General features: G+C 37.3%; 1 pseudogene; it reads right to left on the bottom strand.

Moving 5' to 3' along the window:
- Positions 1-5,079: 5,079 nt before the first annotated feature.
- Positions 5,080-5,249, bottom strand: LOC142453888 (U2 spliceosomal RNA; annotated as a pseudogene).
- Positions 5,250-19,029: the final 13,780 nt, after the last annotated feature.

Genomic DNA, 19,029 nt, shown 5'->3' with positions numbered 1-19,029 from the left:
CAAGAAAGATAGAACCCTTGGTTTTTAATGGTCTAATGTTAAAAATAACACCCCTCAGTACTGCCATCTTCTTTTTGTTAGAAAATGTCAGGAGGCGCATTTTACATCAAGGAGAGCAGATTACAGAGTGCGAATACCAGGAGGCAGGGGTTATGTGGAGACATTTGCTAAACTATATATCACAATATTTTTGGATTGCTCTAAATTAATTACTACTATTCAAAACAAAATTCTATTAGAAACATGAGCTATCTCCTGTATTTCACAGTCTTTCTTACATTAAAAATGAGCTTGAAAAGTTGATTGACCAAAAAAAATTAAAAATGAGCCCCTATACCATCAGTCATCTGCACATTGATCATTAAAGACCGTGGCCAACTGTCATGAATCAAAATAAAACCATCTTTAAAAGTGAAATATTGTAATTCTTTTCTCTTTTTAAGGACATAGAGAGATGGTTTCATGTGTAAGGAAGTAACTGTCAACCTAAAATGAACTAATCCAACAGAACAGACTGTGTTTCTTTTCTGTGGCGTTTACATGAATCCCCTGCATTGTTAGAGTACCTCGTCCAATTGGAATCCTCTACATAGAAAGCACAGTCCCTAGCAGTCTCCACTAATTTTAAACCCAAGGTAAATCATTAAAGAAAATCTTTCTTTAATTAGATATATTCCCAAGTTGGAGGAAGAATACCAAACAACTCCCATGACTATGGAAAGGATTTTCACATTGATTGCTCTCTCCTCTGCCTTCAGTCAATGAAGTAGAACTCCAATTCCATCAGGTGCATCTAGTTCTCAATGATTTTTAGGTGTTCCAATGAACTTACGTTAGATTTATCTTCAGCTTTCCTTTCAGAATTATAATTTTCAAAGTATTTGGAATATTACCATTGATTGGTATAAATATAATGACTCTTGCAAGTGAAGAAAAATATGTCTCCTTTCACTTGATATGTGAAATTAAACCTTATAAATATTTCTTTATATAGTAGTTCAGTCATAAAGATGGAAATAAATTCTTATGCATATATATTTGCTTCAATTAAAATGTACAGTTACAGTTATATCTTTAAATCAGAAGAGTTAAATCCTACAAAATTGGAGAATAGATTAGAAAACTGCTGCATGATTCAATTTCATAGGTGGGGTGCTTACTTAGAGCCAAGGATTAATTGCTTCGCAGACATAACTGTTAGTGGTAGAAGGTTGTTTTCCAAAGATGCTATAGCAAACTGAATGTGACAGGACACTAGCAACAGCAGAGCCCTGGTTTGGTAGTGTTTATGTGTCAGGCTTCTTAACTCAAGGACAGCCATTGGAAACTACCAGCCACTTAGAAGGTGAAAGATGAGGCTTTGTACTCCCATAGAGTTACAGTCTCAGAGGCAGTTCTATCCAGTCATCCAGGTTGATATAAGTCAGAGTCAACTCAATGGCAGTGAATTTGGGTTGGAGTTTGAGATTTTCTAAAGAGGTCGCTAATGTAGATCTGTGGAGATATTTTTAAAAATTCCGAACGAAACACTAGATAATACTCAATCTTTAATCATAGTTTTCCTTTTTGTAGAGATCTTTAATAGATCCTTTGATTGTTTTATAATTTTTTGATTGCTTATGGCAATGCTAGATTGCTTCTCTTCAACATTCTAATGTTTCTACCCATGGGAAAGCAGCTCCACCATCATTACATTTCTTTCCATTCCTCAATTGTATTGGAAGATTAAAGTAATTTGATGATTTTTCAAGGAAGGACTTAGTGCATGTATCCCCATCTTCTCCACTGACTGCTATTTGGGAATGAATGAGCGTTGTATAGAAGGTGTGGTGGTTACATAATCTGTTGTCAATTTGAGACTTAAGAGTGAAGGGGTGGAGGTTAGCCTGTCATTCAGATGACAGCTTGATGACCTCATTTGGAGTCGCAAAAGAGATAACTAGCTCACTGGAGGAGGGACACAAACTCACACCCTGCAAGACTTTACTGATGCCCAGCCGGATGGAGCTACACTGATACTGCCAGAGGTCGGAGCTGAAGGAGCCATGTGGAGACCCATCCCAGTGCTGAGATGCTTCCACCACCACTGGATTCACAAGATGTTCCACCCACTGGCCTGTGATTTTCCTGCATTTGCCATCCTTACATGTGTTGCATGAGTCTGAAGAGGAATGTATAGATTGCTATTGGACATATGGGCTAATATCAGACTTAGGGACTTGATCTGGACTGGCATGGGATGTTTTCTCAATATTCAATTGTTCTTGTATATAAAGCTCTTTTTCATACACATGCGTATATATGAATTTGTTTCTCTATGCTACCCAAACTAACACAGAAGAGTATAATCGCTATGCTTTTCCATACTGCGCCCTTTACAGTGACAAGTGACTACACTGGGAAGCCTGCAAACATCGAAGACTTTGATAGGTTTCAGGTCTCTTTAATTCTAAACTGTATATTTAGGAAGACAAAATTTCTGCAGTTTCAGCACATCAGCTTATCAGTAATTTAACCTGTGAACTTTTGCATCTATTTACTTCTTTTGGAAATTTTCTCTTAAAGGAGCCAACGTATTACAGTTTCTAAAACTCACTGGGAGGTTGTGCTCTATTCTATAGGGTCACTATGAGCTGGCCCTGACTTGATGACAGTGAGTTGGTTTGATTTGGGCAATAGATTAAATGCTAGGCTGCTCACTGCAAGAACAGCGGTTTGAACCCACCAGTCACTTTGTTGAGAAAGATGAGGCTTTGTTTATTAGAAATCCAGATAAAGAAAATAATGTCAAGTAAACTTTAGACTAATTAAATCTCAATTATTTTTGTGAATAAATTTTCATTCTTTTCTCTGAGTTATTATCGTAGTTATGTTAGAACTCTATAAACTCTTATCTTTGTAACAAAAAAGGAAGATTTTTGACAGTTCATCTCTTGATTCGCTATAAAACTACCATCCAGCAACCTCATAGCGAGCTAGGATGTCTGACAATGTATTTCAATGCTCTTCATACTAAAAACTACAGTACTTATATATGAAATTGAAAAGTACTTGTGATGATTCTTCCACAGAATATATGTGCAAGTAATATATTAGAGTCATTATTACAAAGCAATACCTATCAACAGAAGAACGAGTCATAAAATATATGCATATTTACTATACAGTGGTTCTCAACCTTCCTAATGCCACGACCCTTTAATACAGTTCCTCATGTTCTGGTGACCCCCCCAACCATAAAATTATTTTCGTTGCTATTTCATTACTGTCATTTTGCGACTGTTATGAATCTGGCAACCCCTGTGAAAGGCTCACTTCACCCCAAAAGGGGCTGCGACCCACAGGTTGAGAACCGCTGTACTTGAACATCAAATATAATAAAAACATTATTTTGATAAAAAATTAAAAAGTGTATCTATAGTACAAACCTTCAATGAGCACTTCAATGAGCACATTTGCATTATCAATGGAATACTGCACTACAGACCCATATCATAGAAATAAACAGAATAATAACAAAATATTCAAGTCCTCTCATGTATGTTGTAATACATGCTTTTCTTTATTGCAAAAAATGTTTGCTATTCTTAAAGCCTTCACATTTTCTGAGTTCCATAAAGAATTTTACCATATATTTTGAAGAAGTGCCATTTAGCAACTATTTAAAAATAAGAATCTGCATTTTATTATCATTAACATTATTATTTTATTGTCATTAGATGCTGTGTTAGTCTGGGTAGACTAGAGAAATAAATTCATAGACACTCATATGTGTATGAAAAAGAGCTTTGAATTGAATATTGAGAAAACATCCCAGACCAGTCCAGATCAAGTCCATTAGTCTGATATTAGCCCATATGTCCAGTACTAGTCTATAAATCCCTCTTCAGACTCATGCAACACATGCAACGATGCTGAATACAGGAAGATCACAGGCCAGTGGGTGGAAAGTCTTGTGGATCCAGTGGTGGTAGAGGCATCTCAGCGCTGGCAGGGGTCTCCATGTGGTTCCTTCATCTCTGAGGTTCTGAATGCCATCAGCCTGTCTCTATATAACTTCTGCAATGTCTCCTAGAGAGTGAGCATGTGTCCCACATCCAATGAGCTCTCTATCTCCTTAGTGACTTCAAATGAGTTTATCAATCTCCGACCTGATTGACAGGAGGAACTATACCCTTTCCATCGTAATCCTCTCAAATTGACAACAGATTATGTAACTACCACTGATACCATAAATTTGATGTAAGGTGTGCACATTTTTAATTGCTGTTCCCTTTGGGATAAAAATTGTATGACTATACAGAAGCTACTTCAGTCCTATTGTTGTTAGGAAGAAAGAATTTGTTTTATTATATTGTTTTTATGTATTTTAGTATTTTATTGCAATATGTAAATAGCAGTATGAGTGCTTTGCAAAAAGAAAATCAACACAAATTGTATAATAATCTATTTTTGCTTCATTGTGCATGCTTTATTGTGAATCCTTAGAATCATTTCACAAGGCATTTTGAAGTCTACTTTTAAAGAATTTGTAAACAGGCATAGCAAAGATTCAAACCTAGGTTAGAGCTTAAAGTTTCTTTGCTATTTTATTATCATTTAAGTATGGCATGCTGTTTCTTCTATAGGAACACTGACAGAGTGGTGGGTAGGTCCTGGGCTGATGACCCCAAAGTTATCAGTTCAAAATCACAAACTCTTTCCTAGGAAGATGAAGCTTTATACTATAAGCTTAAAACCTATAAAGCATTACAACCTTGGAAAAACAAAGGCAGATCTCCCTTGTTCTACAGGGTCACAATGTTTTGTAAACAACTTGATGGAAATGAATTTGTTTTGAGTGTTGATTTTGTATATATTGCATTAATCCAAGTGAAGTTTCTATCATTTTTCTTTATTTAGGGAAGTAATCTCATTTTGTGAAACTTTTTAAATAGCTAATTAGGTAAGGTTTTATAGTTCAGGTTATGGACTTTGATATTCAGAAGTTTAAGCAATTAATCAGACTTCCAAAAGTTCACACCTCACCAGATCTCTGGCTTTTTGTTCTCTCTCTTTGTGTGTGTGTGTGTGTGTGTGTGTGTGTTCACTGTTCCTGGAAGTACTGCAGCACCAGGTCAATGCATGCAAGCTCCTAGTCCATCTCCCTGTTCCAAAATCTTTCAACATATTGCCGTCAGATAGAGGGTATTAAACTAATAAGAACAGATACTACACCTGATCTTAGTTCTCCTCTTATAGACTACTATCTCCCATGCCACACAAGTCAACACCACCAACAGTCTAGCCTCTTGTTTTGTCTTCTCTTCCCCACCCGTCCTTGGCTACCTCCAAAGTCTCTTCCCTTTGGTATGAAAGTCTTTACCTTGTTTTTATTTTGTTTTTCTACCCCCTTATAAATCATTTTGTCATTTAATATTTGTCCATTTGTGATTGCCTAATTTCACTCAGCAAAGTGTTCTCCGGGGTATTCTAATTCATTTGCCTTCCATTCTTATTCTCTGAACGAGCATATGAATGTGAAACATTTGGTATAACTGACTCCTCAATGTTGTTTAAGAAGAAAACTTGTTTTATAAATTCGTTATCTGGAACTGGGAATATTTAGTGCTCTCTAGACACTAATAGGACAATAGCCAGATATTTCAGTTTGTGAATATTTGGGTTCTTAGAACTCAGAGACAAAGTCAGGGGAAAGTTTAAAGTGTCATTCCACCATTTTTCAAATAATCTCAATATTATGGAACAAATTTTGCTGTGGAACAAATTATGTAACATATATTCATACACATTATTTTTCATAATTCAAAATTTTTCATTTGATTGCATCCAACTAACCAATGTTTCCTTTTATGAATGGAAATTTGGTATGTTTTCTAAGAATGATTTTTCAAATTATAAGCCCAAAGATTTTCTTCTACATTACATTTTATGCTATATAGATTTACAGTTGACATTTAAATATATGATATATTTAGAGTTTGTTGTTTTATAAGCTATGAGTGTTCATTAAGGTTTATTTCTTTGCATTTGTATAATCAAATTTTCCAGTGCTATTTGTTATGCAAACAACTTTCTTTTTAAAGAGTCTTAGTTATGTTTACAACTCTTTCAAACATTGGCCCACATTCACTTTAGAGTAGCTTCAGGAAAGAAATACCACTTATTTGTCATTTGAAAATACTGACTTTGAAATTGTTTTATCAAGACTAGCATGCTTTTGAAATCGATATCTCCTGTTGTCTATTCTAAAACATTTTACAGCCACCAGCCATCATGTCAGTTCCAACTCATGGAAGCCATAGGTAGAATTTGTGCGGCCTCCTAGCCTTTTATCTCTCCCATACAGTGACTTCTGTGTTTGAATTGGCATTCTTGCAACGAGCAATCCAATGTTCAGCTGACAGCTGTACCATGCTTTGGTTTAAGATATTGCAAACATTACCCACATTATCTGAGTAGTCTGTGACTCTCACACAGAAAAGAAGAGGGATCTCCTTTAACCTACTGGAGCTATGAAGAACCTGAGTGGGCTAGGCATTGTGAGACTAACTGCAAGGTCAACAATTAGAAACCACCAGCAGTTCCAGGGGAGAAAGAGAGGCTGTCTTCTCCTTTAAGGACTGATCCCCTGAGACACCTGAACTGGCATTTCTGCTCGGGCCTTTAGATCACTATGACTTGGGATTGACTCAATGACAATGGGTTTGAGATGTACTTAAAAATATTAATTAAAACCAATAAAATACAGACATGGTATATGAAATGTATTCCTAGGCACTGAAGAATTTAGCAATAGACTCGGAGCTAAATAGAGGTACATATTTAAAGTAAATCTGGAAGAAGCTAGCTAAAAAACATACACTAAAATAGCCTTCATTTTTGTTATTATTTAAATGAAAGAGTTCGTTTTATTTTCTTAATTCGTTCTTACCCACATTTGACTCTGCTCATTTAAATACGTAAAAGGTACACAAAGCATGAAGGAAAGCTCTAAGACACGAACCCTCTTAAAGTCTGTAAACCACTGCGATCGCACTTTCCACCCAGTGACATTTTATTCCCTGACGTGTTAGGATGATTGATGAATATTTAATTATTTACAATATCATGGGCCTTAAATTTTATAATGAATGATTTCTTTTCCTAAAAATGTTCCCAAGATGATTATAAGGCATTATGATCAAATAAAGTACTATCTCTTGAGAGCATATTCTTTCCCCCATTGAATTTTCTTGGTCTCTTTCTCAAAAAACAATCACATGTTTCTGTCGTTATTTGATGACATTGAGTTTCAGCTCATAGCAACCCTCTGCACAACAGAATGAGACATGGCTGGGTCCTTTGTCACCTTCGCAAGGACGGCAACGACCACTGCTTCAACCACAAGGTCAATTCTCTTGAGGCGCTTCCTCAGTCTTGCTGACATCCACGTTACCAAGCAGGAGCTACTTTACAAGGGACCTACTTCTCCCGGGACATATGCACAGTAGGTGAGATGATTTCTCGCCACTCTTGCTTCTAAAGAATACTGTATGGCTATTTTCCTTCCAAGGAAATGTGTTCATTCTTTTGGTTCAATTGCTTTGTCAACATCAATTTGGTCTTCTTCAGTCATTTCACCTCCCTGAGTATTAAGCCATACGTGTCAACATAATTATCTTCCATACATTCATTGATCAATAGTCATGCAAATTGTACATCCCTTGTTAATGTTGTTTCATAGCGAATCTTAGTATTTGGGGAGTGTAAGACACTCGATTTAATAGGTTATGGGTATTTGGAACACGTAATAGGATTTGTCAGTTTCACCCCTGAAATAATTGATAATGCTGATTCAATAAAGTAGTTTGATGAGAACTGTTAATTTAACTTTATTGAGAGCTATAATACATGTCACGGTATGACTGCATTTATTAGTTGTTCTCTGAGAAATATTCTGTTGATTTTAACATACGAGTATTTCAAACATTTTATATATTTCTCACTACATATGTCATACTTTCTAGCCATTGTAAGTGAAATCATTTTCATTTAATTTGACTTCCTCGTTGTTTGCTTCTGTTATGTAGAATTGAAATTTTTTATATGCATTGATTTTGAATCCGGAAATTTGCTATATCATTTTAATCTAGTACCTTTTTACACATTTGTCCTAAAATGTCAATATCTAAGTGAACATTACTTGTAAATCTTTCTTTCTAAGCATCATGGATTTCTTTAGGCTATTTTGTCTCATTCAAAAATAAACAGAAATTCACTGACATCAATTCAATTGTGACTCATAGGGAACCAGTAGGAAATCCCCTAAAGTTTTATTTCTAATGAAAGCAACTGACCCTATTCCTGTTTTTTATCTTAAGAGGAAGTATTCAGTCTTCCATCATTGTGAATTACGTTTATTGTATGTGTTTGCTAGATACAATTTCTCAAGTAAAGATATTCCTGTGTCTATCTGTTTTGATGAACATTGTTCTCACAAATATATGTTGAATATTGCAAAGCAGAATTGAAATAGATAGTTCTGATATTAATGTAACAGGACAATGTTCTCCTTTTCCATTCAATATTTGTATTTCATTTTTTCACACAATAAAAGGCCTTTCCCTAGCAGTATTAAATTATTTACACTACTTGTTTAATCTTAAAATAACTACAAATATATTTGGGAACTTCACACTTATAACTTTACCAATAGCAAACCAACTAAGTAAATGTCAAAAGTCCTTTGTGGTTTTCTATCCAGTCAAGGAAACAAGTTCAGATTTTTTCTTAACTCTATATTTTCTTCTCCATGGCTAAAGTATCAAGTATATAGACTTAATTCACTTTTATCACTTTGTAATAAAAATATTATAAGTAATTTTATTCAGTCTTAAGTCCTAACTCACAAAACATATACAACAAGATATATTGATTGACAAGATATAAAAGTCTAAATGTTGAAGAAATTTATAACTAGTGGAATTTTTTATACTCTTAAAATCTACAGCACTGTTGTGAATTAAAGCCATTCTAATGAAGATGTATTTGGAGAATTTAAAAATAAACATATTTTAATAATTTGAACACATTAAATCTTATGATGATTTTAGCTTTATCTGCAAGTTTAGATCAGATTTGATTTGTATAATATACTAAGTATTAGCTTTTAAAAAGATCATTTATCTATCCTTAATATGTTATGCTTAGTTTATTATCTTTAAATCTTCATGACAGAATATTTTTTAAATGTTATTATATAGGATTGACACATTCAGATAATAATTTATATTTGACTCTTTTCTCATTATGAAAGGTATAAATGATACAGCTCTTTTAAGATATATCAACTGATTTTCCTTAAAATGGGCAAACAAACCAAAAATATTAGGGACCTTTAAGTTTTCATTTTATTTGTTCTTCTTGATTTTTAGTATATATATCCTTAATTCTCAAAAGTGGTTAGAATTATAAGTAAATTATAGTGTATCATCTGTTTCCATATCAAATATTAATTTTAGTAATCAATTTGCCTCTAGGAAATCAACACCTAAAACCCGAATCAAACTCATTGCCCTTGTGCCGGCCCAGAATCACAGCAAACCTCCAGGACAGAGTAGAATGACCTATGAGGTCCCTAGAGTTGTACATCTGGGCAGAAACTGACTGTCACCTCGCTCTCCTGGAGGTGCTGGTGGGTTCAAACTACTGACCTCTAAGTCAGCAGCCAAGACCTTTAACTACTCTGCCACCAGGACTCAACTTGAAGTACGCTCACATTTTATAGGTAGTAGCGAAAAAGATCATATATCCTAGAAATGTTGATATTTATTTATTTAATTTTAAACATTTTATTAGGGGCTTATACAACTCTTATCACAATCCACACATATACATACATCAATTGTATAAAGCACATCCGTACATTCTTTGCCCTAATCACTCTCAAAGCATTTGCTCTCCACTTAAGCCCTCTGCATCAGGTCCTCTTTTTTTCCCCTCCCTCCCCGCTCCCCCCTCCCTCATGTGCCCTTGATAATCCACAGATTGTTATTTTGTCATATCTTGCCCTATCCGGAGTCTCCCTTCCCCCCCTTCTCTGCTGTCCATCTCCCAGGGAGGAGGTCACATGTGGATCCTTGTAATCAGTTCCCCCTTTCCAACCCACTCACCCTCCACTCTCCCAGCCTCGTCCCTCACACCCCTGGTCCTGAAGGTAACGTCCACCCAGGATTCCCTGTGCTTAACCCTCAAAAACTCTCACCCTGAATAGCTGTGTCGTCAAGCTTCCTAGAATGCATAGGTATACTGTCCTCACGGGTTTTGTCAGTATGGATATACTCTTTTACCTGATAAAATTAGTTTATTTGTATCTCATCATTTCTTCAAGTACGTTTGCATAATAGAAGCATGGGGAGTGCGTGCTGAAGCCTAGAGCTGTGGGTGCATGATTCGAAAGTCAGAATCGCACACTTGGATGCGGTGAGCAGGGATTGTACTTCTTGTGTCTTAAACTGTGCATGCAGAATTAACAAGCGACATCTGCAATCACACTTTTCCTCCCTGGCAGCTCATCTTACAACGGCTGTGCATTCTGAGCCCAGCTTGACCTATTGGCCCAATCCCAACAACAACGGCTCACAACTATAGACACTTTACCGTCTGAGCAAGACGTCGTGGTCATCTGCTCTCTGCAAGGCACTTTGGTATGTGGCTCAGTCAATAGAAAAGCTACGATAATGTTCCAGTTTCAGTGGCAATAACCTGTTTTATCTTTGGAATGTCTGTCGATTACATTTGCTACTTTTAGCTCTGGTGGCACAGCTGGTACACATGCAGCCGCTCACCTCAAGGACCGCAGTTTGAAACCAGGGAGGGAAAGATAAAGCTTTCAACTTCCATAAAGGGTTCCAATCTCAGAAACGCACAGTGGCAGTCCTACCATGTCCTGAAGGTCACTGTGAGTCAGAATCAACTTGTTGGGAAGGAGCAAGCATGTTTGCTACCTCTCATGGCCAAGGAGAGTACAAGCCCTCAGGACACCTTTTGTTTTTCTGTGGATGAGTGCACATTTCTGCTGCTACCACTTCGGAATGAGTATTCTGTGTGCACCCTCAACAATGGCCTCTGCTCTATTCCTTGAAAAAGAAATAGCTTCTTAGACATCTGCGGAGAAGGTATGCAAACTAGTTTCCTTTAAAACGTGGGCATACGTATTTGTATACACAGGCTTGGATTTCTGTGGCTGAGATTGGAGTCAATCTACTGAGGCAGACACAATAGAAAGGGTCAATTTTTTGTTGCATAAATCTGATATTTATAAACATATTTTGGAGGCTGCAGAATCTACAAATAGTTCTACACTCTGTGCCATTTTTGCAAATGCGAGAAACGGACTGGGGCATTCCTGGTTTCCAAATGCATAAACAAACTCGTACCCAGACGCAGCACCATTAAGCGCTATTAACAAAGTTCTCTCGAATCGAAAAGGAGAGCAGGAAATGTGCTTCTGAAGGGAATGACTGGTTTTTAATCTGTAGCGGAAATAAATCTCTCACTGAAATTCGAGTATGCACAATCATGATACTGAGTAGGGAGCAATGAAAGTAGATGAGTTGGCAATCAAATTTCATGCTCCGGGGCTTGAACTGTTTTTACAGGGGTTATAATGGGGTCTTTTGAAATAAGTGAAGAAATTTTTCTTGCCTTAAAAAGTCTAGTTTTATGTGTATAGATCATGGTCCAATCTGGAGGCTCAAATGCATAGTTACTAATGTGGCTATTTTAAACAGAGCAGTCTATGGTATTGAATCTGTCTCTGAGTTTCCCTCAAGTGGCATAGAAGCATGATAGGATGCCTTTTGCATACAGAGAAGGCTATGAAATTAGTCGACTGGTATTCTCCCTTCTCTGGGAGGAAGCTGACATCTTACTGTTCAGGTAACAAAAATAAATATATTTACTCACACACGCTGAGGTTCCTCTCCTGTTCAACAGTTCCATAGATTATGGCTTCTTTAATAAGAAAGATGTAAAGAAAAAGTCATTCTATAGTTCTTAGCATAGTAACTTCTTAGTCACTAAAACATTAATACCAAACCTTCATTGACAGCCTGGACTGTCACATCCATCACAGTGGCACTTTACGGTTCCTGCTAGAGAAACTGGGAAAATCAGTAAACAAATTGCCCCCTGTCACATTAACTCTTCCATAACTAAATTATTTGCTCATTTATTTAAAGTTTTAGTTAATGCTCTATGTTTTGGGCAATAGATAGCATGCTGAAATTACGGGAAAACGTTTTCTTTTAAGTAGCATGGCCTTTGATACAGATATATGGGATATATGGGTCTCAGATGGTAGAATTGGTGTTATGAAACCAGTTTCTCTAGATTCATGCACTTATACAAGTCCTCGCTAAGAGTTAGCATAAGCTACTATTGGTACAGTAGCTTCACAAGACACCCGAGTCTTTGAACATGTTGCTGGGTGGTATTGTTTGCACAGAGTTAGTATAATAAACCATCTAGGTTAACAGTGCATTGACATTGTATTCTCAAGTTTAATATAATCAGTTAAAATGAAAAACATAACAGGTTCTAATAAGAGTAAGGCTACATGAAAAAAGTATCACTTTGGCTTTTTTCTGACCAACTTCACCTAAAGAAGCGTATTCAAAAAGAATAAAATATGTTTTAAGTTAATATATAATATATAGATGCTGATTACACACCCCTATACCTTGAAATTACACTTTTGTACAGAACTGTGTGCAGACAAAAATTATAGCCAGTAGCATGGATTACAAACTCAATGTAAGGAAGACCTAAACCCTCACAAATCAGCCAAAAGTTTACATCACGGTAAATGGAGAAATTGTTGAAGTTGTCAAGGATTTCATCTTGTTTGGGTTCACAATCAATACTCATTCATGGAAGCAGCAGTCAAGAGATCAAAAGATGTATTCCATTATGTAAATTTGCTCCAGAAACCTCTTTAGAGGATTGCAGAACAAGGATGGTACTTTGAGGATGAATGAGCTCCTGACCCAGGCCATTTTCCAATGTATCATATGCATGTGAAAGTTGGACAGTTAGGAAGGAAACTATAGAGGAATGAATGCAATCCAATTGTGGGGCTGGAGAAGAATACTGAAAGTGCCATGGACTACTAAAAGGACAAACTGATCTCTGTTGGGAGAAAAAAGGCCAGCATGCTCCTTGAAGGCAAGGTTAGCAAGACATCGGCAAAATATTCTGAGCCTATTGTCAGGAGAGACCCGTCCCTGGCAAACGACATCCTGTTTGGTAAAGTGAACGGGCAGTGATAAAGGGGAAGGCCCCAAGAGAGTGGCTATATCAATGGGCTTATGCACAGCAACAATTGTGAGGATGGCACAGGACTGTGCAGTGCTTTGTTCTATTGTGCAATAGTGTCATACGTGTCAGACCCAACTGGTGATAACTAACAACAATAACAATGTATGTTGCAAGCTGTTTCTTAATTTTTTTAAATAAATCGTTTTATTGGGGCTCTTGCAGCTCATAACAATCCATACAACAATAGTATTAAGCACATTTGTACATATGGTGCCATCATCATTTTCAAAACATTTTCTTTCTACTTGAGCCAATGGTATCAATGCCTTGTTTTCCCCTAACCCTCCCACCCTACTACCTCATGCACCCTTGATAAATTATAAATTATCATACTTTTCATATCCTACATTCTATGCTGTCTCTCTTCACCCATGTTTCTGTTGTTTTTCCCTCTGGGGTGGGTGTGGGTGTGGTTATAGCTGATTATTGAGACCAGTTCCCTTCATGAGGGAGGGGGGAGCAGGGAGAGATGGGGAATTATGAGGAGCTGATGCCAGGGGCTTATGTGGAGAGCAAATGTTTTGAGAATTATTAGGGCAAGGAATGTACAAATGTGCTTCACACAGGGATGAGAGTTGTATGATCCCCTAATAAAACGATTTAAAAATAAAATAAAAATTTGCTATATAATAAAAAAGGATCAGAATAATGTTCTATGAGCATTCATTTTCTAACAAGACATGACTCAAAATAACAACTAGCTGGAGACAACCATTAGGGATTGGTGAATGGAATATACATATTACTAATCTAGGGATGTTAAACTTAAAAAAAAAAAGCTCAGTACAATTTAATCAATGCTGCCTCATAGCAACCCCTCAAGGATTTCTGAGACTGTAACTGTTTATGGGACTTGAAAGCCCAGTTTTCTCCCTGGAGTTTCTGGTGGTTTTGAACTGCTGACCATGTAGATTTCAGCTCAACTCACAATACTACTACACCGGGCCTCCTGAAGCTGCCCAGATAGGAAATAGAACATGTAAAGAACAACATTCTAGGCCAGTGGTTCTCAACCTTCCTAATGCTGCAACCCTTTCATACAGTTCCTCTTGTTTTGGTAACCACCACCCCATAAAATTATTTCCGTTGCTACTTCATCACTGTAATTTTGCTACTGTTATGAATCAGGTGACCCCTGTGAAAGGGTCGTTCGACTCTCCCCCACCAAAGGAGTTGCGACCCACAGGTTGAGAACCACCATTCTAGGCAGGAGTGAATGAAAATGGATTGTTGTTGGCCATGCTGAATATAGCAAATTTCTGATTTCTTCTGTCAATAATTCCATAGAAGAAGGGTGATATCGTATTCATCATTTATAAAAAAACAACTGATAATCTGTACTGAAATACAGCAGTTTCCATGAATAATATGAAAAGAAAAATTCATATGCATAGAACACCATTAGAACAACCATTATTAAAATGGAAGTGTACATCAACCACTATAGCAAAATATGAACAAATAATTTCCAATTTCTGAAGTTTGAAATTGAGCAAATATGCGATCAAGATGCACTAATTACTGGTAATTGGAATGTGAAAGTTGGAAACAAAGAAGGCTTGATTTTTAAAAATATGGCTTGGTGATGGAAACCACTCTAGGGATCACAAGATTTATTTTTGCAGGATTAATGACTTATTCATTGCAAATAGTTTCTTTCAAAAATTTAACTGGAGCTGATAGATGTGGGCTGTGGGCCATATGGTCCAGATGTAATATACAGGAATTATGTCAACTACATCTGTGGCAAGAGAGTCTGGAGTCATTCAACGTCATCAATCAGAACCAGGACAAGGGACGACTCTGACACAAACCATAAACTGCTCAACTACAATTTCTGTGAGAAACTGATGAACATTAACACTCATTCATGAGAGCCAAACTCTTATTTTTAATATACTCCACAAAAATGAAGAGACGAGCTCACAAATAGATTTATGGATTAAACAATAATGACAGACAATCAGACAAGTTCTGAAACGACATCAAGGACAGCATACCTGAAGAAAGAAAGAAAAAAATGTATTAGAATACATGAGAATGTATTAGAAGGAAACAAAAGACCAAAATGGATGTCAGGAAAGCCGTTGACATTTTTTCTCAGAAAGTAGCTAAGTGCATGTAGCTCTCATAGAAAGAGTACAGAAATGTTTAAGTAGCAGAGCCAAAGAGACAATTCCCAGGCCAGTGCAAGGACACAAACTACATTACAGTGGAATTTGTAAAGACATAAAGTTGGTAAACCAAATGGTAAGATAATAGAGTTTCTTTTACCCAAAAAATAGCGGAAGAAAAATCCAAGCCAGGAGTTGCAATATTGAAAGATTCTACAGACAGTATATAGAGACATGCATAAAACATCAGAAGAAAATGCAATACACAGAAGTATATGATTGAAATGAATTATTTAACATTCAATTATTTTAAGAAGTAACCTATAATCACTTGCCTGTCCATTGGCTGTGCTGTGGTGGCTAATGTGTTGCTGTGAAAGGTGTGATGCTGGAACCTGTGTCACTGGTGTTTCAAATGCCAGCAAGGTCACCCAAAGTAGAAGAGCTTCCAGAATAGAAACAACGAAGAAGGACTAAGATGTCTGCTTTGGAAAAAGGAGCCACTGAAAACCATATACATAGCTTGGAAACATTGTGAAATACTGAAGGCCTCCTGACTAGAAGCAGAGCATGTTCAGAGACAGAGTTGGGGAGGGCTGTGCAGTCGGAGGGCACCTCCAAGTGGAGCTGAACATGGTAATGTGCGTGGTGCAGAGCCTGTGTGAGTGGAGCCCTAGGGACCTTCAGTTGCTGCTAGGCACCATGAAAGAGAAAGAGAAATAGCTGTAAAAATCTGCTCATGATCAGAACATGGAATATGCTAAGGGTGAGGCCACGAGTTTCGGAAGTGATCAAAAATGAAATGGAATACATAAAGACCTATAGTCTAGGCATTAGTAAGTTGGAATGGACTGGTATTGGCCATTTTTAATCAGAAAATCTTGTGATTTACTATGATCGGAAAACAATCAGGAAGAATGGAGTGGCAACTCATTGTCCAAACAAAACAAAGCTCATTACCACTGGGTTATCACTGACTCATAGACACACCCTGTTGGTTTCTGAGATTGTAACTGTTTCCTGAGTAGAAAGTCATTTCTTTTTCCCAGAGGAACTGCTGCTGGTTTTGAACTGCCAAACGTGTGGATTTCAGTCAAAATTGTGACCACTACACCACCAGGGCTAATTCTCATTCTCAAAATGAACATGTCAAAAACAGTTATGAAGTACAATGCTGCCTGTGATAGGATTATATCTATTTTCCTTCATGGAAATTCAACCAATATGACGAGTATTCGTCTGTGTGCACCAACCACAAAAGCTAATGAGGAAGAAATTGAAGAATTCTACCAAAGATTTCAGTTTGACATTGTTCAAATGTGCCATCAAGATGCATTGAGAGTTATTGGTGATTGAAATGCAAAAGTTGGAAACAAAGAAGAAACAGGAGTTTGAAAACATGAACTTGGTGATAGACATGAGGCTGGAGATCATGTAATAAAACTTGGCAATGCTAACGACCTGTTCATAGCAAATACTTCTCTTCAACAACACATAAGGTGACTTCTCCAGATGGAATACACAGAAATCAAATGAACTACATCTGTGGAAAAACACTCTGGAGAAGCTCAATATCAGCATCTAAAACTAGGTCAGGAAATGACTATGGGACATACTATCAATTGCTCATAGGTAAGTTCAGGATAAAGCTGAAGATTTTTTTAAGCCATGGGAGCAAAAATATAACATAGAGTCAATCCTCCAGGAATTTCAGAACATCTTTTTTTAAAATTCATTTTATTAGGGGCTCTTACAATGCTTATCACAATCCATACATACACCAATTGTGTAAAGCATATTTTTACATTCATTGCCCTCATCATTCTCAAAACATTTGCTATCTACCTAAGCCCCTGGCATCAACTCCTCATTTTTGCCCTCTCTTTCCACTCCCCCTTTCCTTGTGAGCCCTTGATAATTTACAAATTATTATTTTGTCATATCTTGCACTGTCCAATGTCTCCCTTCACCCACTTTTTTGTTGTCCATCCGACAGGGAGGAGGGTGACCTCCTTTCCAATCCACCCTCCCTCTACCCTCCCAGTATCGCCACTCTCACCACTGGTCCTGAAGGGATCATCAACACTGAATATCTTGTGTTTCCAGTTCCTATCTGCACCAGTGTACGTCCTCTGATCTAGCCAGATTTGTATGATAGAATTTGGATCATGATAGTGGCGCGGGGTGGGGGGTGAGGAAGCATTAGGAACTAGAGGACAGTTGTATGTGTCATCATTGCTACATTGTGTCCTGACTGTCTTGTCTCCTCCCCAAGACCCTTCTGTAAGGGGATATCCAGTGGTCTACAAATGTGCTTTGGGCCTCTACTCCGCACTCCCCTCCTCATTCACAATGATATGATTTTTGTTCTGATGATGCCTGATACCTGATCCCTTTGACACCTCGTGAACGCATAGGCTGGTGTGCTTCTTCCATGTGGCCTTGTTGCTTCAAGAACATCTTAAGAACAGATTTGATGCTTTGAGCACCTCTGAGAAAGATTAAAGTGTGGGAGGACATCAAGAATACCATGAAAAAGCAAAATGTCATTTAAAAGAGAGGAAAGGAAGAAAAAAAAAGTGGGGATCAGGAGACTTTGAACCGTGCTCTTAGTCATAGAGTTGTTGGTAGGTGCCATCTAGTGAGTTGCGACCCATAGCAACAAGAAGCACAACAGAAGGAAACATTGCACCAACCTGGGCCATCCTTACATCTATTCCTGTGGCTTGTTTGGAACCACGATCAATCATCATGGAAGCAGAAGTGGAAAGATCAAAGGTGAGTTGCATTAGGTAACTCTGCTGCACAGAACCTCTTTGGACAATTGATAAGCAACAATTTCACTTTGAGGTCCAAGGTGCACTTGATCCAGGCCATTGATCTTCAGTGGCCACACATGTATGTGAAAGGTGAACTGTGAATAAAGAGGGCCACTGCAGAGTTGATTCATTTGTATTGTGGTACTGGAGAATATTGACAATACCATGGACTGCTAAGGGACAAACAAGACTGTCTTGGAATAAGTATTACCGAAGTGCTGCTTAGAGACTATAATTGAGATTTTTATCTAATATACAGTGGACATGTCAGGAGAGACCAGGCCCTGCAAAGGACATCATACTTGGTAAATTTGAGGGGCATACCAACAACAGAAAAACCCTCAAGGAGATGGATTGACACCGTCGCTGCAACAATAGTTGAAGCATGGGAACAGTTGTGAGGATGGTGGAGGATGGGCAGTGTTTCCTCTTGTTGTGCATAAGGCAGATTGAGGTTCGAACGGACTTGATTGCAGCTGACAACAACCATAACAACATATAATTAAGATCCAGTGCTTTGGAAGAAATAAGGCATGAATGAACAATAAATATTTAAGAGTGCATGAGTGGGTATTTTTCAACAGATACATGTAGATTTTGAAGTGCTTATTCATCTATACAAAAATTTTAGGAGACAACCACCTCTCCGGGAAACTGGAAGAGATTCATATGTATGCCCATTCTCATTAAATATGATCAAGTCGAATTCAGAAATTATCCAAAACTATCATCAT

Source organism: Tenrec ecaudatus, chromosome 7, assembly GCF_050624435.1.
Source record: "Tenrec ecaudatus isolate mTenEca1 chromosome 7, mTenEca1.hap1, whole genome shotgun sequence".
Taxonomy (NCBI): Eukaryota; Metazoa; Chordata; class Mammalia; order Afrosoricida; family Tenrecidae; genus Tenrec; species Tenrec ecaudatus.
This window is presented reverse-complemented; position numbering and strand designations above follow the sequence as displayed.